This window comes from Octopus sinensis, unplaced genomic scaffold (assembly GCF_006345805.1).
Source record: "Octopus sinensis unplaced genomic scaffold, ASM634580v1 Contig01745, whole genome shotgun sequence".
Lineage (NCBI taxonomy): Eukaryota > Metazoa > Mollusca > Cephalopoda > Octopoda > Octopodidae > Octopus > Octopus sinensis.
Window position 1 is genome coordinate 1 of NW_021825051.1, and position 10000 is coordinate 10000.

General features: G+C 35.0%; 1 long non-coding RNA gene across 1 annotated transcript; it reads left to right on the plus strand.

Annotated features, from left to right (window-relative positions):
- The first annotated feature begins 2756 nt into the window (after nt 1–2756).
- LOC118760918 lies at nt 2757–9821 on the plus strand. Its single transcript, XR_004997038.1, has 4 exons — nt 2757–2833; nt 4540–4544; nt 4787–4796; nt 9812–9821. It is a non-coding gene; the product is annotated as an uncharacterized LOC118760918 (long non-coding RNA).
- Nucleotides 9822–10000: the final 179 nt, after the last annotated feature.

Consider the following 10000-nt stretch of genomic DNA (forward strand, 5'->3'; position numbering starts at 1 on the left):
TGTGGTGTATGCACATACACACATATGCATGCATACATACATACATAAATAATACAATTATACATACATAGGTATGTAGGGGTATACACAACCATTTACAGGCTAATTCAATAAGTTTGGTAGTGCAGTTACTCACACAACTGAACACTCCTGCTTGGAAATTCTAGGAAGAACCATTATTATTTACTTGATGTGTATACATATGTATGTATACATATGTATATGTATTATATATATATATATATATATATATATATATATATGTATGTATGTATATGTGTGTATTTATGTATATACATAAAATACAGATAGATATATATATATATATTCGTACATACACCCATACATTTATATTTTCCAACCTTTCACCTTTTGACACTGTTCTTTCACACCACTCAGACAGAAACGAAACTCCTACACATTATCTCTCTATATTTTCTGTCATTATCAATGTCGGTCTTTCTCTCTCTCTCTCTCTCTCTCTCTCTCTCTCTCTCATTTTATCTCTCTTCCAATCAATCATTCCTCTCCAGTCACACACACACACGCACACGCATACACACTTCTACAGCATATCTGCTGTAAGTACATGTCAACATAGCTCAGCTGTACTTACAAAATATTCACATGTTCAGCTGCCACCTTTCTGTCATTCAATTAACACTTCTCTTTCCATCAAAGATCTTTCACTATTTCACAATTCCACCTCTTGTTACTTTTGTTACTTTGCTACTTGTTATGTACATGCTTATTTTGTTATATTGTTATATATATGTGTGTATATATATATATATATTAACATATATATATATATATATATATTATATATATAATATATATATATTATATATATATATATATATATAATATATACATGTGTACGTATATGTATATGTGTGTGTGTCTATGTATATATATATATATATATATATATATATATATATATATGTATATATGTATATATATACATATATACACATATATGATATATATATATGTATATGTATATATATATATATACTATATATATATACATAACTGTAAATATATATATATATATGTGGTGTGTGTGCATGTATATGTGTGTTTTTGTGTGTATATATATGTATATATACTTAGATATATATATATACATATATATATATATATGCATACATATGTATATACATGTACGTGTGAGGGTGTGAGGGTGTTTGTGTGTGTGTGTGTGCACGTGAATCTTTGAATTTATCAATTTTTGCTTTATTCGATTTGTCTTCTCTTCTCAATTTGCGCAGATGAAGCAGGAGGAGGAGGAGGGGGATAAAGCTATGTTTTAGCTGTTTGTGTGTTTGACAACTTACAAAGAGACATGTAGCAGAAGGAGCACTAATCGGAACCAAACTACTACGAGACACACACACACACACACACACACACACCCCTACGTAATCCTCTTTCCATGGATTACTTATATAATGATAAATATATGTGTGCATATATATATATGTGTGTGTGTATGTGCGTGTGTGCACTTGTGTGTGTTTTTGTGTGTGTGTACATAAGTCTGTATATATATATATATATATATATATTTATACACACTTATGCTCACACACATGTATTTTTATCTTGTATATTTTTAGATATACTACTTCAAGTATGTGTAAATGTGTTCTTATATATATATACTGTGTGTGTATGTATATATAAACATATATGTATATGTGTCTGTATATATAAATGTATATATATGCCTGTGTGCATACACGTGTGTGAGTATATATATATGAGTGCATGTGTGTTTGTGTGCATTTATATTCATATGCAATTTTTTATATACTGTAACTTAAATGGCTTTTGGCAGCAACTCAAGTTTCATGTTCAAAGGGAAGACATTTTACTCACTTTGTGTTAAGCCAGCCTAGCTTGGTGCATACCATAAAATGCATTAGTTATTGTTGTTGTTATTATCACTGTTGCTGTTGCTGCTGCTGCTCTTTAACCCCAAATTAACCCTGACCAATCAGACACTCTAATGAAGTATTCCAGCCTCATGAATCCAGACATTTCAGGTTGTGCATCCATCTAGAGAGTTTCATGTTTCAATAGCATTTTCTTATTTTTCCTTTTGCATGGTTTCCACAAGTTGATGCCCTTCGTAATACCAACCCCTTTACAGAATTTACTGATGGCATTTTATCATGGTGTCAGCATTAGAGGAGTTGTCATGTCCTCGCCAAGACAAAAGAGTTGTCTCAACACCATGTTATATCTATTTGTCCACAATTACTTTACCGTGAACTGGGTAGATTTTGTTGTGGCACCAGCATTGTGGGGCTGTTTTGTACACTGGCATTGCTGTGTGGTTAAGAAGCTGACTTTGAACAATGTGCTTTTTGGTTCAGCATAGCATATTGGACAAGTATTTGCTACTGTAGTCCCAGGCTGACCAGTGCTTGGTGAATGAATTTGATAGACAGAAATTTTGCTGAATGCATCATGTGTGTGTGTGTGCGCGTGTGTGTGTGTGTGTGTCTATGTGTGTGTGCATGTGTGTCTATGTGTCTGTGTAAGTGTGTTCGTATGTATGTATACGTGTGTTTGTGTTTGCCCACCTACACCACCTGAAAACTGCTGTTTGTTTGGTTACATCCTTGTAACTTATAGGTTTGGCATAAGTGGTCGATAGAATATGTACCAGACTTTAAAAATAAAGATGGTAGGATCTCTTAAGTCATTTTAAAGACAAGTTTTGTGGTATCATTGTCCATTAAAGTAAGGAGTTGTTGTTGACTGAAATGTGTCCAAATATGGGTGACTTATCTGGTGTCCCTTGAAGGAATGTGTCCAAGTTTCATTTGAAGGTGACTGGATCTTTTTCTTCTGTGAATTGTTTTGGGATGATGTTAAATAAAGCAGGGCCTGTTGAGGAAAAGAAGTTGAGTTGCAGTGAATTAATGCATTGTGATCCTGAATTGTATAGGGGATATGTCACATGACCCCAGCATTGGAAGAATTCTGATTCTGATGTTAAGGTCATTTTGGCAATGCTAGTGGTATATTTTCCACATAGAGCAAATGATGCAGCAGACACCGTGGTGCTGGAGAAAACAAAGATACAATGTTTTAAAGCAGTTCCAATAATCTAGATCTGTCCGGCCTTTTATTCTTTTAGTGAATGCTCTCTAGGGGTACTCAGTTCTCGTCATGTTTTGTCTGGTGTGGGAGACCAAATGGGACAGCAGTATATATGTTTGATCATACAAAGGAGAAGAAGAGGGGAATGATGGCATGTTGTTCTCTGGACCAGAAAGTTCTAAGGATCGACTTTATTGTTAATGTGAGCACTACAGCCAAGATTGGATGCTGTGAGTAGTTCCCCTGAAGAAGAGAACATGATTTCTTGAGCACATGCTTTTTCCCAAAGTTCATGAATTTGAATTTTCTCTTATTTAGCAACATGGTTTTGTCCACTCGTTGGCTTACAGAATATAAATTAGACTGGAGTTCAGTTCGGTCTTCTACACTGATAATTTTCTGGAGCTTGGAATCATTTGCGAATATTTGTTTATATAGATTATAAAGAGAAGTGGACCCAAAACAGTCCCCTGGTCGGGTACACCACTGGTGACTCTTGCTGGGCTTGAGTGAATACTACAAAGCACATATTGTGTTCTGTTCACCAGGAAATACTTAATCCAGTGCAGCTGTTTACCACAGATTCTAATATTTGACAACTTTGGCAGAAAGATATTGTGGTTGACTTTGTTGAATGCTTTGCTGAAGTCAAGATCTATGACATCAGAGTTCAAACCTAACCCCCAAACTTTAAGGACATCATTGATACGATGCAAAAGCAGTGTTAGGCAGTCCCTGCTGCAGTGAAAGTTATGCTGGTTGGGATTTAGAAGGTTGTAGTTCTTCAGAAAGCCAGTTACTCTTGATCTCACAGACCCTTTCAAACACTTTGATGATATAAGAGGTGAGTGAGATTGGGCAATAGGGAACTGTAAGGGGCTTGTTTCCCTTTTTTAAGACCAGGATCACACACACACACACACACACACACACACACACACACACACATACATGCATACACTATCGTGCAGAGAATTATGTACATTTCCCAGGGATTTAATGCACTCACACCCACCCTGTGAATAGTCAAAGACTTTAAACTTTTAATATATATGTGTGTATATATATGTATATATATATATATATATATATATAAATTTCTCTTGCTATTTGTGTGGGTGTGCATTTGTACATATGTGTACATATGTATGTGAGTGTAAATGCATGCATATATGTATATATATATAGATAAGATGTTCACACACATATCAACAGCATCATCATTTAACATCCTCCTGCCATGCTTATATATGTATATATGTGTGTGTGTGTGTGTATGTGTGTGTGTATCTATACATATGCAAGCACATACACATATATACAAACATACATACGCACATAACATTTCATTATCAGAGTTATTGCATTGCACCCCTGGGGGAAGGTAGTATCCACTCAGCATACTTGTCTCTATATCAGTTTTTGTCTAACTGGTAATCTTGTTCCACTCCTACTTCATGGTTGACTTGCAGGAGCATCTGCCTGTGAAAAAACCAACTGTTCCAACAACATGCATATTGTCTAAATTGGCAAAAGCTATCTTATCTATCTATCTATTCTGGCATAGACAAAATAAATAGTGTGAAGAAGAAAAATAAAGAATTAAAAGATGAAGGAAGCAAAAAGGAAGCTTTAATTGCTGGACAAGAATGGAAAAAGACAGGAGTTTCCACTCTGTAAACCACATGAATATGCAAAAGATAATTACATGCCAACATGCCAATGATAGATTGTCTTCGTGTTCACTTCAACTGTTCGATATATTAATGTCTCTACAGAATAAGTGCCTCCTGCAGATATATATACATATATATATATATATATATATATATATATGTATATATATATATATATTATATATATATATATACGTATATGTATATGTATATATATATACATATATATATATATACACATATATATATATGTGTATATATATATATATATATATATATATTATATATATATATATATAATATATGTTATATGTATATATAAGAATGTATTTCTTCTGGTTTGGGGTGAGTATGAAACAAATTTGATGTTATAACTTAACCCTTGGTATAGATAAGCATACACATATGCATACATATACACAAACACAAAGACACATGCACATACACACTCACACGCGCATGCACACACACACACACACATCATGTATACATATATATCAATATATACATACATATACATATATACATACATCTTTTACTTGCTTGAGTCATTAGACTACAGCCATGCTGGAGAACTGCCTTGAAGAATTCTTAGTCAAATGAATCGATACCAGTACTTTTTTTTAAAACCTAGTACTTATTCTATTGGCCTCCATTGCTGAACTACTAAGTTACAGGGATGTAAACATATACACTGGGAGAGAGGTGGAAATATTCAGGACTAAGAAACTGAACAATCAGGATTGCAAGTTAGAATTACATTAAGTATAGGCAAAGAAATAAGTGACCCAGGCTTGTGTGTGTGTGTGTGTGTGTGTGTGTGTACATTTATGTATTTAAAATTGTCAGTGTGAAGAATTGACTATTGGTATAAATGTGGAAGTGACTGAGTAAATTTATGTAACATCCTATGCAGCACAGGTATTAATTTTATACAGGTATTGAACCTCTTATCCGACAACCTTGGGAACAGAGGTGGTCCGATTTATTGAATTTTTCCAGATTTCTGAATTTTCCAGATTTCTGGATTTTCCAGATTTCTGGACGTAGGTTAAATATATACCGAAAATATAAAATAAACAACAAAAAGTATAGAACAAAATTGTGCAACATATACAAATAGATACATTTCTAAAGCACCTTTATCGAGTTTCTTAAGTAACTCTGCTTTCTTCCCTATGCTGTGTGTTTTCTTTTCAGGTTTCCACCAACAAGCTACCATTGTGTTGGCCTTCTAGACATGGTAATAAATAAAAATTATAATAAATTATGATAAATAACTACTTAGCTGTAAGAGGAGGGCATCCACATACCAGCAGTCACACAAGAACTGGCGATATGTGATGCATACATCACAGATACAAAAACAAAGCTGTGTGGGGAACTAGTAAAGGGCATGAAATTTAAAGCTAGCCAGTTGCAAAAATTGCTAGATTTCTGGTAATTCCAGATAAGAGGTTGGGGACCTGTATTATAAAAGTATGCTTTTAACCATGTCCTTAAGCAACTTGTATTGATTGAATCATCATCATCATCATCATTGTTTAATGTCCGCTTTCCATGCCAACATGGGTTCAACAATTTGACTGAGGACTGGTGAACCAGATGGCTGCACCAGGCTCCAATCTGATCTGGCAGAGTTTCTACAGCTGGATGCCCTTCCTAACCCCAACGACTCCAAGAATGTAGTGGGTGCCTTTACATGCCACCAGCATGAGGTCCAGTCAGGCGGTACTGGCAACGGCCACGGAAAAATCGTGTTTTTTTTTTTACATGTCACCTGCACACTGGCACAAGTGCCAGTAAGGCGACTCTGGTGACGATCCCCCTCGAATGGTGCCTTTTACGTGCCACCAGTACAAGTGATTATAACTTTTAGAAGGAATGAGTATGACAGACTAACAATGTAAGAACCTTGACACTTTGCCATGTTTAGTCTTATCCCCTTTAGAATTGTTCCAGTCAGATATATTCACCGACTGAAAGTAGAAAACGAAAGCAAAGTTGCTCAACTGCAAATTGAACCTATTCTGTAAACTTAGCAACCATGAAGCAAAATGAGATAATAGAAATGGCTTTATTGGATGCTTGTGATTTGATATGGCTGATTGAACATTCTACCTTTTTTGGCAACAGAATTTTTTTTTTTTGGTGTTAGAGGCAAACATCCATTTATACATGCAAATAGGATGAAGTGGTGAGAAAGGATCTTCAAACATTGGGTCACATGGAGTGGATGAAAAGGGGCTGAGGCTTCTGAGGGTTTGCTGTGCTTGAGAGAACAGGTCAAGTTATATAAAATCATGGCTGTCTCTGCATACAGGAATGCCCCCTACATCTCTCTTTAGCTGGGTGGTCCTGATCTTGTAGGCTTGTGGATACTTGTGCCACGTTAAAAGCACTCATGTCGGTGCCACATGAAAGTACCCATGCCAATGCCACATGAAAAGCACCCAGTACACTGTGTTGGCATTAGGAAGGACATCCAGCTGTGGAAACCATGTTGAAACAGATGATGGATTTCCTGCAGCTCTTCAGTTGGCTGGCCCCTGTCAAACCATTCAATCCACGTCAACATGGAAAACAGATGTTTGATGATGATGATGATGATGATGATGATGATGATGGTGAAGAGGAGGAGGAGAAGACAGTAATATATGCATACAGATAGAGGGAGAGAAAAAAAGAGAGAGAGAAAGAATCAGAGACATTATATTTATTCATTGAACACAACATAAACATTTTCCCTCTCCTCAGATGCATAAAGTGAAATATGCTCCCACACATAAACTGAGAGAGAGAGAGAGAGGAAAAGAAAGAGTGTAAAAGAAGAGAAGGAAGGAAGGAGAGAACAAGAGAAACATTAAAATGTCTGATGACAAATAATGCCAAATAGGCAGCATGAAAAAAGCTTTGCCAAAACATCTGATATTCCACCCAAGGTGTTTACCAACCAGCTTGAGCATTCACGTATGAGTAAAGTGTTACATTTATCATAACTTGCTATTGTTGTTGTTCTTATTGCAGCCCTAGGTCAGCTTTGAGATTGAACCAATCTATGAGATAAAGGCATTTCTACCAAGCAAAGCATTATTTGGGGGCTTTGGGGGTGCTATTTCTAGTACATCAAGCAATCACTTAAAGGCTCCACTCTTGTTACTGTTTAGCACTAGATCGGCCCTGATAATAGGACAGACTTATGATTGGAGACCTCCCCACCATGACCATCTCAGTGAGTTATTTTCTTTCCTTTTACAAGGCAGTAGAATGTGATATGAAGGAGATTTGGTTGCTATTTCTGGCAGTCCAAGCATCATCTAGATACTCGTTCCTTTGATTGTGTCATGTCTAACAATAAAGTTAATCTTGTATCATTGTATTACTATGTAAACTTTGATGTATTAGCGTTGATTAGTGGACTTGATAATGTCATTAATCCGATGAGGAATTCTAATTAATCTGGTATCTTGGTGGATTTAAAGTTGTTGTGCTTGAAAGTGAAGCTTAGCAGGTGTGTGGGTAGGGTAGAGGAGGAAAGAAAGAGAAGAAGAAGAAGAAGAAGAAGAGAAGAAGAAGAATAGAGAAAGATGAGTATGTGTGTGTATACATACATATGCATGCATATATATATAAATATACTCATATATATATATATGTATTATATATATATATATAAATATATATATATAATAATATATATATACATATATATACTTATATATATATGGTATATATATATAGATATATATATATATAATATGTGTGGGTGTGTGTGTATATATATATGTATGTGTGAGTGTGTGTGTGTGCAGAGAGAAAGAAAGAGAGAAAGAGAAAGAGAGAAGAGAGAGAAGGACAGGGAGAGAGGGAATGGCTTCTATGTTCTGCCTGCTTAGAAGATAGGTATGGTGTAACGTGGTGTGATGTAGCAGGGTGTTGTGGGTATTTACCTCTGTATCCTGTGCCAAATGAAGGGGTGGATTTGTTTGTGTGTCTTTGAAGAGACAAATTGCTTAAGATTCTGAATTTCTGATTCAAGTTCTTACAGCAATCATCTGTTAAGTTTTTAACTACAAGTAGTGGGTAGGCGCATTAGACATGATAAAATCAGGTGGGTGGGGGTGAATATATATATATATAAAGAGAAAGAGAGAGGTAATGGTGTCAAGAAGACCCAAAGGTGTCAGGTAATGCTGAGTAAGTGTGCTATGGACAGACTATAGTTAAGCTCCAGGTTTGGTGATTATGCGAATGAGGAGTCCAACGTAGGTCATATATCAGCATGCGTATATATAAAAAAATTAACAGAATGAGATAAAAATCCAAAACTGAGAAAGATTTCAGAACATTCATAAATAGAAGATCTTATAGCTATTTCCAGGATATTTTATAAATCCCTTCATCGGAGACAGTGCGAGAATATCATGAAGCAATAGTTATTATTAGAGAAGATATGAAATAGAGAGTGAAGTGGAGGAATGAAAACAGACGTGAGATATCCAGGGATATTGCATCTGCAGTTCCATTAGTGAAGCAGAATGGTATCCATATAGGTACAGGGAACTTATATGTATACCATTCTGCTTCAATAATGGAACTGCAATTACAATGTCCCTGCATATCTCATGTCTGTTTTCATTCCTCCACTTCACCCTCTATTTCATATCTTCTCTAATAATAACCATTGCTTAACCATTTTCTCACACCGTCTCCAATGAAGGGATATAAAAAATATCCCGGAAACATCTGTAAGACCTTCTCTTTATAAATGTTCTGAAATCTTTCACAGTCTTGGATTTTTATCTCATTCTGTTAATTTATATATATATATTATATATATATATATATATATATGTACATATATATATGTATAATGTATGTATACATATATAAGGTAAGCCCCATCCATAGAGGCTGCAAATGGAGCACTTTGTTGTGAACAAGAACAATTACCTCCCTTATCATAGATGATAGATCCACCATTGGTATATGGAGCGTGTGACCTTGTTAGGTAGTAGTTCATATTTGAGAATTATAAAAGGTTTTTTTTTATTTCAACAAGTCTCTTGCTTTGTGTACACAAACTCACACACACATGTACATATGTATATATATATATATATATGTATGTATTTATTAATATTTAGCAGAAGCAACAGAGAGATTCAGGGATTAAGAGTTTTGTAATTTGGCACTTTGATAAG